At 34.7% G+C, this 16,237-nt stretch overlaps 1 protein-coding gene across 3 annotated transcripts in view; it reads left to right on the top strand.

Moving 5' to 3' along the window:
• Positions 1-1,691: 1,691 nt before the first annotated feature.
• The window catches only part of LOC148627006 (uncharacterized), a 30,481-nt gene continuing 15,935 nt past the window's right edge, over positions 1,692-16,237 (top strand). The window contains exon 1 of one of the 3 annotated variants that reach the window (XM_088565451.1): positions 1,692-1,832. The gene's annotated coding sequence lies outside the window, so the exon portion shown is untranslated. Of the gene's footprint in view, positions 1,833-1,867; positions 2,094-15,895; positions 15,981-16,237 lie in introns of those variants that run through there. The other 2 variants (XM_088565442.1, XM_088565460.1) reach the window with 2 other exon arrangements.

The raw sequence follows: 16,237 nt of genomic DNA, 5'->3' as shown, positions 1-16,237 counted from the left end.
AGGTTACCGCAAAACAGAGGGTATAAAAAAGGCAAAAAAGAGAGGTTACATCAAAACGGCAAAACAGAGGTTACATAAAAACGATAAAACAGAGGTTATATAGACAAAGGCAAGACAGTAGTTACATCAATACGGCAAAAAGAGGTTATATCAAAGACGCAAAACAGAATTCTACAGCAAAAAGGCAAACAGACGTTAAATAAAAAAGGCAAAAAAGGGTCTACATCAAAATGGCAAAACAGAGGTTACATTAAACAGGCAATACAGAGGTTTACATAAAAAAAAAGGCAAATCAGAGGTATACATCAAAACGGGGAAACAGTGGTAACAACAAAAAGGTAAAACAGATGTTGATATCAATAAAGCAAAACAGAGGGTAACATCGAAAAGACAAAACAAAGATTATCATCAAAATTGCAAATTAGAGGTCAACTGTAAAAACGCATAAGAGATGTTAACGTAAAAAGCAGAAGTTAACTCAAAACGGAAAGCAAAGGTTATATGAAAAAGGCAAAAGTGAGGTTTACTTCAAATTGGATTAATAATTTAACAAGACGTTAATAAATATTTATTTACATGCTATTAATGATAATTGTGATATCAATAATTGTTCGAAATTTTATTGATATCAATACAATGAGGGCTTCACAACTAAAACGTAAGGAATTTATTTTCTTCATCATACGCGGGAATAATAGGATAATTAATTGGAAAGAGTGGATAAATAATATATTATCACAAGTGCCGATGAACGCCTAGATCTAACGAGTGTGCCCAACTTGTCCGCGCACGAGTTAAATCCTCAAGCGTTCTTGGCACGAGTGATCACATTTTGGTTATTCACGATAACCTATTGATTATTCTATTTATCATATAGATTTTCTTCGTAATTTATCAATATTTTTAATATGAATATAAGTTCCACGCTAGCGAGAGTGGACTCAATACCTTGACTTGGGAGGATGATTGGCGGATTGACATAAAAGTTTTGACGTTTTGGTGGGAGAAAATCTGAGAGTGAAATTACCGAATTTATTTCACAGTGTGAACTATCGAAATTTATTACACTTGGAACATTCGATAAAACACTGCTATCTGTATAATAATATACTTTATTCAAAGTTATTTAAAAAACTGCAAATGCATGCATACAATAAAATATCATCTCATTAAGAAAAACAACTCGCTAATACTTACTTTCCTTATACATGTAATTAGATTGTTTTCATTTCTAGAAGGTCAGTCATTACTTAACATGTTTAAACATAAAACGTATGGCGACAGATTAATTAATGTAAGTGCAATTCCCATTTACTCTAATAACTGGAAATTACGGGGTTTGAGGGCAAATTCAATCAATAAATTTAGAATGAAGGTGGTACATGAAATTATTAATGAATAAAAAAGAAAAAGTAAACATTACTTTCTATTCCCAAAACTGAAAAAATGCATTGTTTAGGAGCCAGATTAGGAGCCGCTTCTATAATTTTTACACATATTAAGAGAAAAATGATAAGAAACGCGATATCTTGGTACTTTGTACCAAAGGACTGCTGAATTTTTAACAGGTTTCTGATTGACTTCCGATGACTAAAGTTCTTATTCGCCCTCATCATAAACTAAAAGGCAGCATTTACTCTTATTTAAAATCAAACCCGATCGATCGCGGATATTAAAAGTTTATATGGAGTAATCAATTACTAGTTCATTGGAAACATCTAATAGAGAGAGTGTCATCGTCATCTTTCTCCAGGATTAACCGATCATCAAGCCGCCATTTCAGAGATAATCCATAGATCTCTATAATTAGTAGCGATTGTCATCAGTCGAAGGTAAGAGTTTTTGCATTATAAGCTTGGGACTCTCTAGACAACAGATGTCGTTTTGTTTAAAGCATCATTGTTGTGTAAACCAATCAATAGTATTGTGTGTGTTGTATTTTGTCTTTGTCTGGAATTGTACACTTCATTTCAACCGATTTGAAATCCACCACAAATACAGCAGAAGAGATAATTAATGTGTCTAGATACTTTTTTCTCTACTTGCCATTAAGGAATATAGTCGGAATAAAAAAAGCGTGAAGATTCGGAATGGTAAGTTACATAAATACATTTCAAAACGCAAGCCTGGTGTTCGAATAAACATTCAATGTCCAGAGAACACTAAGAATCTAATTATTAATATGAATTTTAAACAATCGTAAAGAGAGTATTGTCGAAATTTACGCAACTCAGTTGATCGGAACCTTCAAATAATACATTTACTTGTAACTCGTGTTGGTTGTTAAAATAAGGTCAATCATTTCAAGATGACAGTGAATGGCCGTAGAATGATTGAATAGGTAAATAAAACCCCAAACTGCCAGATAGCGTGGTTACTCCATGTTTATTTGTACGACGTCGGAAATCATTTAAATAAAATGCTGACAAAACTACCCGAGGAATACCTACCTGATCCATAGCCAGGCCCGATGGTGATATAGGTTGAGGGTTGATTAGGCATACAATACAAATTTTGATGTGTCATGTTCATTATACTATATATTTTGCCTATACTTTAAACATGATTCGAGTAGGGATGCGATACATGTCTAGGGGCCCTATAGGATATGCGATACAGGTCTAGGGGCCCTATAGGATATGCGATATAGGTCTAGGGTGTGATATAGGGTTAAAATAATAACTTATAATTCATATACAAAAAAGCTTGTACTGTAAACTAAATATATCATACTTAATCTATAGAAACATAACAACGCTCTGTAAATTAGAAATCTTGTGCTCATATTATTCATATATGAAACATACAACACCACAGGGATCACCATTAGCAATGGTGAATAATTAACGAACCTAATTTGCTGACTTCCTGTCATCAAGGTCAATCTACGATGAATACAAAATCATTTGAATTTCTGAATTTAAACTTTTATATATAACATTACATTGATAAGAAAGCTAAGAGGGTGATAGAGCACAGATTGTAACCCCTGTATTGAATGTTCCATTGTCATTAAACCCTAGGCTAAGAATTAGTTCTGCATGTTTACCTTTCGTCTGTATTTTCTTGATGTTGTGTGTTTTTTTTTTTAATTTGAAAATGTATACGTCCACTGTGTGGATAACACCCTTTCGTGACCTTTATTCAATGTACCAGTGATGGACTTTTCCCTGCTTAAGATTAGAAATTTCATTAAGATATTTCTTTTTTATTTAATCCGACTGTTATTGTAGGTCTTTACAAGGCAGAATTAACAACAAAATACAAAAGGTCACGAATTCAGTATATGGAAATTCAACAGCAAGTTCTCAATTTGAACACTTTCTTTTCTAGTTTCAACCCCAATCAGACACTTTTAATTTCAGAGTACGATTAGAAATGTTTGTATACAGATTCGTAGTAAATTTGGCATCATAACTTCAAAAAAGTATATATATATACGTCTGCTGAATTTCATTTCATTTATTGATCGGACAGTGTTCTTCAAACGCAAAACTGATTACGATTGAATCAGAGATATTAATGTTTCTGATTGAACTGGTACCTAATATATACCGGAATTAGTGTAGGTCTTCACGAGAGCGTAATAAAAAAATCATAGACTGAAGTCTTCAAAGTCACTTATCGGCAAATATTCTCTGCCTCTGATTTCGGCTGACCTTCGATATCCGAAATGGCACGAGTACGATATGCTCTAAAATCGGGTGACTTCCGCTAGAAACCGGGTTCCCTTGATATGATTATTCTTTCGTAACCATGATTACCCGAATGTTATCAATTATCAGGAACTAGATAGGACAACTGGTAATGGCTATATATATGGGCCCTGAAAATGTATATGACTTATATAGTCAATTGTAACGAGCCCCTGTGTGTCTAAATAAATTAAAGATCTTTTGGAGTCAATCAGTTCAAGACTATTATCAGAATATAATAGCATTAAAACCTATGATTTTTCAACACTGTATACTTCTATTCCCCATACACAGTTAAAATCCCGACTTAAAAACATTATACATCATTGTTTTTTTTTCCAAAAAAGATGGTACAACTAGATACAAATATATAGTTCTTGGTAGAGATTTCTCATACTTGGTAAGAAATAATTCCAAATCATCTTCCAAATATACAGAACAAGATGTTTACAAAATGCTGGAATTTTTGATCGACAACATATTTTCCCAGTGTGGTGGACGCGTTTGTCAACAAACGGTCGGCATTCCAATGGGAACAAATTGTGCTCGTCTACTTGCTGACATTTTTCTTCACTCTTATGAGGCTGGCTTTATAGCTGATCTGGTCCGAAAGAAAGAATTAGCTAGATCCTTCAATCTCAGTTTCCGCTATATAGATGGCGAATTATCTTTAAACAATCCTAATTTTGGGGATTTGATACATCGCATCTACCCCCAAAGAACCTGAGATAAAGGATACTACAGACACTGTGAAGTCAGCCTCATATCTTGTCCTACACTTAGAAATCGACGGTAAAGGAAAACAATTGACCAACAAAACTTGATGACTTTTCATTCAGAATTGTCAACTTTTATTTCATCTGTGGCAACATCACTTCAGCACCTGCGTATGGAGTGTTCATATCACAAATCATACGTTATGCCAGAACTTGCCGAAACTACGCAGACTTTTTGTATCGCGCTAGAACTCTAACAAATAGGCTTCTGGAACAGGTTTATGTTTCTACAAGATTGAAGTCATCACTACAGAAGTTTTATGGTCGTCATCATGAACTCGTGGACCGTTACGGTGTATCCATCTCCGCTGTGAGAACTGATTTGTTCAACGTGTCATAGTTTTCCTTCCCTCTTTCGACTACCCCTGACTTGACTTTTTATGAGCAACTCGGCGGGTGTTTCTAGAAAAGCAGAGGACGCTTACCCTACCGGTGCACCTGGTCCATGCTCCCAGTTTTTAGTGGAATCCGAGTTGCTCATTTGCTTTTGTTACTTTGTATGTTTGATTTTTAGTTACTTTATGTTCTTTGTTGTGTGTATCTGTTTTTCCATGTCCGGTCTTTATCCTTGGGTTACATTCTTTTGATTACCCTATAGCCGTGGTTCCCTTGATTACTCTATGAATCAGAAACTGGGTAATAATCCATAAATGCAATGCTAACCGATCATTTCATCTTTTAATGTAAACTTCCCGTTGTCATACAAGCAAAAACACACACTGACACGTGGATGATATTTTTAAAGGAGGTGCATTTTAGCTGCCTGTGTCTCTTATGATATTGACCAGGCAACCAGATTAGAAACAAGTTAAACAACAGGCAATGTCTATTTATAGATATCGGGGCCCTGCTAATGTATATGACCTATATATAGTCTTGTAACGAGCCCCTGTGCCTGATCGGAAACTAGTTAGTGTTCAATGCTAACCGATCATTTCATGTAAAATTCCCGTTCTCATACAAGCAAGAAAAACACGTAGAACACACGTGTATGATATTTAAGATGTACGTTTTTATCTCGTATGACGCCATGGCGGTAAACACGACACAGATTTGCAGCATAACGAAGATAGTAATATATAATTATGCAAATTATATGCGAATATAAAATACTGAAATAACGAGTGCAAGAAGTCGCTAACAATATTAGCGACTTAAAACTATCATGCACCCTCTGAGACATGTGATAGAGCAGAATATTACCCTCGTGTCGAACCAATCAGAGCTCGGCAAATTAACAAGAAGTATAATAAACAGGATTTACGGACCAATTTGAAGCGTTGTATAGCCAAATTTTCATATACGTCACATACGACACCACCACAATGATTGTGGAATGCTCTGTTGAATGAATTAAAACAGTATATGATCATTTCGTAACTCATGCACGTAAAAGCTATTAAGTAAGCAGTACATACTATAATACTAATACTAATATATTGGTTTACTCATCTCTGTTGTATACGTATCACGGTGTTACTATATAAGAAAAGCAAGTTAGGATATTCGGAAAATTAATGTGTACGTTTCCTTTGATATTTATATCTGTAACAATTCTTGAACAATGTTGGAGTCTTAGCAGTTACAAACTACTTAAAAGCAATATTTGGTAACACGTATACATTGATGCATGACTAGTCACTATTAACATCTGAATATATCCCGGGAACCAGGACACTGACTTAGTATCAACTAATAATTAAAACTGCATCAGGAAAGCTCAATGTACAATTGTGAACGATATTGTAAAATCATGTCATTATCGGTATTATTGACACATTATATTTAATCATAGAAAATGTCTTCTATTGCTCCAGCTAATCAATTTACCATCAAAATGCAATATATGTTGTGTATAGCGATCGCCTGGGACAATCAGTAAATTAAGCCTCTAGTAATTGCTTGAATAGTTTCATTAGATGTTTTGTACTTAATCTTCCTTCGTCGATCGTCAGTGTTCTCATTTTAAGTAAACCAGTTAGTGAGAGTGATAATACAGAATTAATGCAATGTAGATGTCATTAATATAAATTGTCTTAATTCTTCAGTTGGAACCGACCAGCGTGAAGAGCAACTTACCTTTATAAGAATATGGGTGTTTGATTCTAGCTTGCTGGAAAATACCATTTCGTTAAAGAGAATTCGGCAATATTGCGGAGGACAATAAACTCAGGAAGAAATAATACAACTAGAGTGAAATCAAACTGTACCGTCTTTTGCGTAAACAAATAGAATCTTTTTTGAAACGTTTCTGAACAAGTTCATGTGACTAACAGAGATAGATGTTCGGTTTGAACGAATATTTCAAGCCCTTGAAGAACTAATAATGACAACTGAATAAAATAAATACTCTATACACAGTTATTGCTCATAACATTGTAGAAATTATATATTTCTATGTATGCATTTGTTCAAAACACGAACACCACGATAAACAATATACGGGCTTATTTTACACAAAAACCTGCATACAAGAAACCCCTCACAAATCTTCTGACAACATTACATAGATCCTTTACGGTTACCATACCATTCCAAGATTCACTCAAACAGTTCCATGTAACCAATACGAAAGTTGATATGCAAAGATAACTATTTTCTTGCATTTGATTGCTGGACAGCTCCTGGTTTATGAATGTTTGTTTCCAACTGGATTAAATTATAAAAGAAGTCAAAAAAGTCATTGGAGAGTCGATATCATGTATCATATCATGAATATTACATGGCAAAAATCTGTATCACATATATAATGAACATGACATGGCAAAATCTATATCGAATGCCGTATCAACCACAGACTCCTATATCATCCAGAGTAGGAGGGGTGATATACGGTATGTGATATACGGTATGCGATATATGTCTAGGGGTGTGATACAGAGTATGCGATATAAGTCCAGGAGTGTGATATTGGGTATGCGATATAGGTCTAGGGTTATGATATATACTGAATATTACATGTCTAAATCTGTATCACCTGCTGTATCAACCTGAGGCTCCTATGTCATTCCAAAGGCCACCGGACCGCGGGATGATATAGGTCGAGGGTTGATACAGCATGTGATACAGATTTTAATATGTCATGTTCATTATATCATGTATTTTAACCTCACTTCAAGCATAGTTTGCGAAGGGGTGCGATATAGGGTATGCGATATAGGTCTAGGGGTGGGATATAGGGTAGATGATATAGGGTATAAACAAATACTTATAATGCATATACAAAAAAGTTATATTTAGTCTAAATATATGATATAAGGCATGTAATGAAGGGTAAACGATAAAGGACTAAAACAATCACGTATAAAGCATATAGGTTACAGACCACCAATTCAACCAATGAGCATTTGGAACGTACGCAAAAATAGTCCTACGCAGAAATTACCCCTGTTCCTCATAGTGCTGTGAAAAAAAGTTCTCAGCTCATTTAAAAAATTGAAACAGTTTCTGAAAGGAAAAACATTTCTGTACATTTTATAGGTGCATTTTGCTTCTTGTGATGTGAAGCCTAATCTCCATAATGATTTCTAAATATACCCCTATCTTGTGAAAACACTGGGATTTCCCATGCTATTTATAGACACTTCACTTCCGGTGACCAGTACTGCACTGCAAGTCTGCTAACCCCACATGCCATTCTGAGGATTGTGAGCTGACATATGTAGAAGCATGCTGATATATAGTCCTCTGCAGGTTAAAGTTAAGGTAAAGTCCAGAGAAGCCATTGAATATTGTGAAATTAGCATAGAAGCCTATGGGAAGTGGAATTAGTGGTTTTTAGCCTATACAAACAAACGTGTATTCTAATATAAATATATGGTATAATTGTATAGTAATACTTATATATGCCGGGTCTCACGATATTTTGGATCTGTTGCAAGAATACCTTAACCATTATCAAAAAATTAAGCTAATTAATACTAGTATTTATATAAACGCAATTGTCAGAAAATGGGCAAGAAATCGAGACCTTTTTATTTGATATCATTGATATTAAAGTAATTAAATCGGCGCCTTCGACCGTCCTAGAGTTCTACAATCACCTGGCCAGATTAGAAGACCTTCATGACATTTGTCGCTGAAAAAGTTCGTAATGATGCAAAATACACCAAATTGACTGTCTAGTTACATGTAAGAAAATGGGCCTTGACAAGTCATTGACAACCTAACACTCTGCACAAAACCCAAGATAAATGATATAAGTGACAATCACGTCTCCGTTTTAACTTCCTTGGTATTACATGTTCTTTGGTTATTGAAAATAACGCTCTCCTTTCATTTATTGGATAGACATTTTCACGAGCGTCCTTGTAAACAGTGGAATATTGCTTGGTCTGCCAAGTGCACAACTAAACCCCCTTTCAAAACTCATTACTAATTTATTCACAGCTATGAAGGATGGTCTCAAGAGTTACTGTGTTAAGCTTACTCTGCAATAGGCGTAAAAATCAAAACGGCTGCAGGAGTACCTCTTTCTGACTGGCCTTACCATTAACTTACGATTTTTCTCTATTGCACCCCACACTTCCAAACAACAAGCATTGATAAATTCAGGATGATCTTTTTTCACCGATATTTCTATACAGCACAAGGGACTAGAAACGGATTGTTTGTGTATAACTTCATTTATTGCAACAAGAAATTACTGATGTTAAATGTTTCTGGTCGATTGTTTTTTTTTTTTTTTTTTTTTTTTGTCGACCTCGGAGGACAGGTGTTCTAACATACCATTGAAATACCTATGGGGAAAATGTGCATCGCTTTTGGCTTTTCTGTTTCTGTAATGTTTAAAGATAGGATTTTACAAAACTAATACAGAAAAGAGCGAATCGACTTTAGCCCAGGCCTCTAATATATCGATGATGCATTAGCAATGACTAATCACGGAATACTTCAAATGACATTCGTCTGTTCCATACCTAGAACTTTACCTAGATGACACAGGACGTACTATCCACCGAACATGAGGCTCACAGGATTTTTTACCACAAGTTGCGATGTGACGGTTGTCGCTGGCGGCACTGGACATGCTAAACCCTTCCGGAGCACCTGGTGTTACATCGGTTTCCTTTTGTAGGAATTCGTACTGTACATGCTATAGTTTTTAGTGGGATCGTCTTATTTTATTCTGTTGTCTACATTATGTTTGTGGGTTGTCTCTGTTTTCTGTTTTCGGCCATGTCTTTGGATTCCTATTTCTCCGAACTGTCCTTCTCTGTTTTTATATTTTGGTGTTTCTTTTTTAAATATAGACTTCATGTGATTTTGTTATTCTGTTTTTCTGCTTCTTTTGAATTTGTGTAGATTTCCTTGAATCAACTTTTCATATTGCCTAGAAATGGTTCTAGATTCTAGAATTATTAACTGCAGTAGTTCTAGACAATTCTGCATTTTTGTTTTTAGTTATGAACTATAGTACACGCAACTCCTCTCTGTTCTTTCGGTAATGTCAACACACTGGTAATTTGAATATGACTGAGAATGAACTCCTACGTAAATTAGTTTCTCATGGTCCAAATTTCAGAGAACCTCAATTGGAAACTTAATTTTAAAACCATAATGGTTGCTATTGAAGATTATGCCAGATCATGGCTAAAGTGAGAAATCGCTGGTAAGGAAATATATCTCGAGAAATGTGTCAATAAAAGACCGAAGTCCGTATTCAAAGATCATGAGGCACTTGAATGCTTTTACTCATTACATCATTCTTGCGGACAAAGCACCTAACAACATTGTACTTATTTGTAAAGCCCATTACATCAATTGCATTATTAGGGAATTGAGCATTGATAGTAACGCCCAAGGTAATGTCACAGACAAAGGCACTGCTTATGACAAAGATAAAATCCTAAACAAGCATAAGTCCTTCTCTCAATATCGAAACAAAATGTGAGGACTTAATTGTACTGGATTTCCAAACTTCATAAGAATCCATACAAAAAATAGTATATTGCAGGATCTTCATCTTGCTCCACGAAGGACATGTCAATTCATCTTACAAAGATATTGTCCGCAGTGGACAGCAAGCTAGTTGCAAAACCACCTACTCTCGTAGTGGCATTAATCATATCTGGATACTTAAAAAGATTTATTCAAAGCCTAGAATTCCGCAGGTTTTTGGAAAATTAATTCTCTCCAAACTTTTGACTTCTCAACTCTTTACACTACGTTGCCATATGATAAATTAAAATCTCGTTTGAAAGAACTTCTTTGTTAATCTTTTGCTGATTCGAAAAAAATGATATATTGTAGGCAACAAATCCACATATTTTTCTAAATCATCGCAGAAAGGTAAAATGTGCTACACAGAAAATCGGGTTTGCGACATGCTTGATTTCCTGATTGATATCATATTTGTCACATTTTGAGGAGTTATTTTTCAACGAGTTACCATTCTAATTGGCACTAACTGAGCTCCTCTCCTAGCCGATTGATTTTATATTCATACGAGATTGAATTTCTTCAGAATCTCGTAAATAATACAAATATAAAAGATGCTAAAGCCTGTAACTTTACATGCAGATATTTTAATGATGTACTGTCCATTAACAACACTTCTTTTGGTAAATGGTTACCTTAAATATATACGCCAGAGCTCGACATAAAGAAGCTTGTTCTGTTTTTTTATACATCTCAACACTAAGCTTTATGATAAAAGAGACAACTTCAATTTTAATACCATAATTTTTCTTACCTGTGCAGCTATATACCTCCATCTCCTGCATATGGTTTTTATATTTCACAATTGATTCGCTACGCTAGAACAAGTACTAACTACTGTCAGGGGTATGAGGAAATGTGTCTCAAAAGGTCTCCTACCAAATTCTTGTTTAGATATCAGTCCTTATTTGAAAAATACTCAGTTTCTTCTAAAATAATAAGCAATGATTGTTTTTGTAAACTGTTCTTTGTATTGATGTGACCGCTGATTTATCTATTATGACGCAATGGCATGCAAATGCTATTCAATCACCACCGGCATATTCACGCCGCAATGGAAAAGGGAGGTTAAGCGCTGTAAAACCTAGATTTATGGTGCACTATACAGTTTCATTAAGGCGCACTGTTTCGCACACCCCGTCAAATTTTGTAAAACTTAAAATTAAAAGTGGAAATTTGGTGGATATATTGTTTAAATGTAGTTAAGCATTTATACATAGACAGATAAAATATATATGTAATGGTAAACAGGTGTAATTTAAAGGAAGAATGGTATCCGGAACGTATAAGGTTCTCTCCTCAGCATCAGATGGCTGATTTTCAAAATAACTTATTTCGCACAAACTTTTGGAACTAAAATTGTGAAAGAATGAATTGAGAAGGGTCTTATTATTTTTACCCTTTTTCCATCTACTCCATGCATACTTGCATCCTGTGGTAGTGTCTAAATGCCTGATTTTTCATAAAAGTTAATAATTGGCTGTTAGTTTTGGAAAGCACCCCTGATTTGTACTAAAACTCAGTAACTTTTTTCAGTATGTTACCATGGCTACTGGATTTTATAACAATAATCACTAAATTACTTATAAATTACTTGAATCTCCACACACCGAAATTTAAAAAAATATGCACCTTTTTATGACAAAACACTAGAAATTTCTGTGCGGACTGCCTCAAAACAGCTTTATTTCAACAAAATGCGACCAAATTTTCAGAAATGACCTAACTGTATTGTACTACCTTAAGGCTAAAAACCACTAATTCCACTTTCCATAGGCTTCTATGCTAATTTCACAATATTCAATGGCTTCTCTGGACTTTACCTTAACTTTAACCTGCAGAGGACTATATATCAGCATGATTCTACATATGTCAGCTCACAATCCTCAGAATGGCATGTGGGGTTAGCAGACTTGCAGTGCAGTACTGGTCACCGGAAGTGAAGGGTCTATAAATAGCATAGGAAATCCCAGTGTTTTCACAAGACAGGGGTATATTTAAAAATCATTATGGAGATTAGGCTTCACATCACAAGAAGCAAAATGCACCAATAAAATGTACAGAAATGTTTTTCCTTTCAGAAACTGTTTCAATTTTTTAAATAAGATGAGAACTTTTTTCACAGCACTATGAGGAACAGGGGTAATTTCTGCGTAGGACTATTTTTGCGTACGTTCCAAATGCTCATTGGTTGAATTGGTGGTCTGTAACCTTAACCCACCATTTCGTTTGAAATATCTGTACCAAGTCAGGATCATTGCTGTACTAGCTTCTACGGTGGTGTAATATCTACTTTGCCAGATTCGTTTTGAACTTGATTATGGATCGGATTAATGTTCGGTAATTTTGTTGTTACTCTTATTTACCAAACCATAATTACTTAGAATAGTGCTGAAGAAAATAATGAACGAATCACCTCGGTTGATAGTTATATCTGTTAGTTTTACCACAAATAATTTCTTTCACCAATAAGTCATGATAAGGAACCAAGGTAAAATAGTAATCAAGGGAACCAAGGTTATAGCGGTAATCAAAAGAATGCAATTCAGGGACAAAGACCGGACATGGAAAACAGACATACACAACAAAGAGCATGAAGTAACTAAAATCATACATTCAAAGTAACAAAAGCAAATGAGCAACTCGGACTCCACTAAAAACTGGGAGCATGGACCAGGTGCACTGGTAGGGTAAGCGTTCTCTGCTTTTCTAGAAACACCCGCCGAGTTGCTCATAAAAAGTCAAGTCCGGGGTAGACAAACGGGGGAAGGAAAACTATGACCCGTTGAATAAATCAGTTTTCATGGTGCAGATGGATACACCATAACGATCTACTAAAAATTTATGTTTTCTTTATGAAAACAATTTAGAACTGTTTTTATATGACCAAGTACTATATTCATTTGATAACTAGTGTCGGAAGTAAGATACTTATTAGTGGATGAATTTTGTCTTGCGGATATTTTTGTTTGTTTGAAAAACTCTCAAAAACTGAATGCTAAATTTTAAAAAAAAATGTTAACTTGTAATTGCAATTGGGAAAATTTTAACCCCAAAACTAAGTTTTCTTATTTCTACGATAACTGAATATAAATCTCATAAAACTATTTCTCTCCAGACTAATGTTTTATTACAAACAAAAATGACGTCCATTTTTTGAAATTGCCATGTGATTTCTTCGTTTTCTGAGTGGTAAATAACAATAAATATTACATCCCAACCGATAGAAATAAATGCTGTGCCAGTATTTTCTTTGATTGGATATCGGTAAATTTCACCATTTATGTCACAAGCTTATCCTTTAAAACTGGGTAGCAAAAACTATATAACATGAATAAGACAGACTCATTCCGAAACCGACAGTTCATTAATTTCAACGACATGCATTGACCAGTTGAAATATATGATCCTTGTGATGTACAACCACCAATAACAATGATAATAATAATAACGATATATTCGATTGTAAATCCTGGCGTCTATTGTTTAATCCCCATCTTACCATATATTATCACACCAAACCCTAGGCGAGCAATGTAGGAAAGGTCGTAGCTAACATATTGTCTTGATATGATGAATGTCATGATACATGCTGTATCATATGTTTACCCCATGGTATATATTAGAATTTCTCATCATATCTTTTGAATTTGCCAATTTCTGACACCTTCATTTTGATTGGTTGAAGAAAAAAAATATAAACACGATCCAAATTGCTTGGTATTAAAATGCCATGTTTCTTTGAAGTGAATGATCAAACGTCTCTGCATTCTATAATGTTCTCTCCATTTTGCAGTTGAAATAACTTAATGGAAACATATTCCTTCCAGTATTCCGGATTTTCCTTAATTTCAACACTTCAATGGATTTTTTTGGTATATAACATTTCAGGTGTGAATTTTCCACTGTAGTAATATGATATTACTAAGTGCAATAATAATACTTGTACAGATAAGGGAAATACCTACATATCAACAACAGAAACACAAAATAATAACAATAATAAAATGACAAGATGGATTGTCCTGTTGATAACCTTAAAAGTCCGTGTGTTAAGCAAACTGTCCAGAATAAGATACCGACTTGCCTTAGTCGGTTTTTGTACCGCGCTAGACTTCTAACAGTTAGGCTTCTGGAACAGGGTTATGTTGCTACAAGATATAAGTCATCACTACATAAGGTTATGTTTCGTCATCATGAACTCGTGGGTCGTTGCGGTGTATCCATCTGCTCCATGAGGACTGATTTGTTCAACGTGTCATAGTTTTCATTTCCTCTTTCGTCTACCCCTGACTTTACTTTTTTTAGCAGCTCGGCTGGTGTTTCTAGAAAAGCAGAGAACGCTTACCATACTGGTCCACTCTCCCAGTTTTTAGTGGAGTCTGATTTGCTTATTTACTTTTATTGCTTTGTATGTATTGTTTTGGTTATTCTGTGAACATTGATGTATGTGTGTCTGTTTTCCGTGTCTGGTCTTTGTTCCTGTATTACATTCATTTGAATTCCGCTAGAATCATGGTTCCCTTGATTACTCTTTTTTACCCGAAATTCCACGAGTCAAGCAAATTGTCCAGAAAAGGGCATTGGCTAAGTTTTGTATTTTACAGTATTTTGACCTTAAATCCCGTGATTGAAGCAAACTGACCACAACGAAATACTGACTTAGCTTTGTATTAGCTTTGTTACCTGAAAGCCAAGAAAATTGTCCACAAGGAAACCCTGGTTTTAATTTGCGTTTGTGTATATTTGAAATCTCATGCTTTAAGCATACTGTCCAGAACAGGACAATGGCGTAGTGTTGTATTTTGACTATCTGACAACAATTATCTGAAAGTTAAACGAAAGTTCTCGCTTTTGAGTTTTGACAATGAATAACGCATTTTACTTCCGAGACATCAGCGTTGTGGTCTCTGCAATGTCAGATTCATTTGAAATGGTAAAATGAAGCAGATCGTGACAATAAACTTTTTAAATTTGATTCGCCAAAATAGTTTTTCGCTCTCAAGCTTGGTGGTCCAGTAAATATAGGAAATAAACAATTACAATCATGTTCATAACTGAAACATAACATTTGAAAAAAAAACTATTCACTCTTTTCGGGTGTGTTACCAAGCTAAAACGATTGAAATATTTGTTTTTCTTTCTGAAGTCATGAGCAGTACGTAACTTCAAGTTTAATAACTATCACGCCGTTAAAGACTGGACGTGCACATGACAGACAATGCAAATATCATGATTTTTGGAATTTATAGACGGCGTACATAATTTTGTAACTATTAATTAACTGCTAACAATCGAGACACACTTCAGATTGTAGATGAATGAATACAGGTCTTGACTATACTTAAAGTACGCTCAAAGAGATAAGTCTGTAATGAATATTCTGCAAAAATTGTTTTATTGACTTTAACTTTATCACCATGGTGTATATCCCTTCTCACTGATATAGTGCTAGACTTGATTTAATCCTGTGGTTTCCAGGACATTTACGTCATATATAAGCAATATGACTCTCCTTCATAGGATGTTATCGACAATCTACATGCTCGCAGCCATCACAATGTGACAGGTCTGTTTTTATAAGTTAATAACAATATATTACAAACAACTGACAGAGTATATAACAGTGGTAAGCTTAGTGCAGTTATTATTATAGTAAAAGCAGTTCTAACACTACTGTACGTACTTATCGGTACTTCATCTAGTAAATCACTTATGGCTTTACCAACTTATGGCTTTACGAACTTATGGCTTTACCACAGGAAATGAAACATTGCACATTAGCTTGTTGTACAGAAAAGTGTAATTTGACATTATAAAACAATG

This window comes from Perna viridis, chromosome 1, assembly GCF_037379345.1.
Source record: "Perna viridis isolate PV_CMFRI_1.1 ecotype Kerala chromosome 1, ASM3737934v1, whole genome shotgun sequence".
Taxonomy (NCBI): domain Eukaryota; kingdom Metazoa; phylum Mollusca; class Bivalvia; order Mytilida; family Mytilidae; genus Perna; species Perna viridis.
Note: the sequence above shows the minus strand (reverse complement) of the source record. Positions and strands in the feature narration are given on the sequence as shown.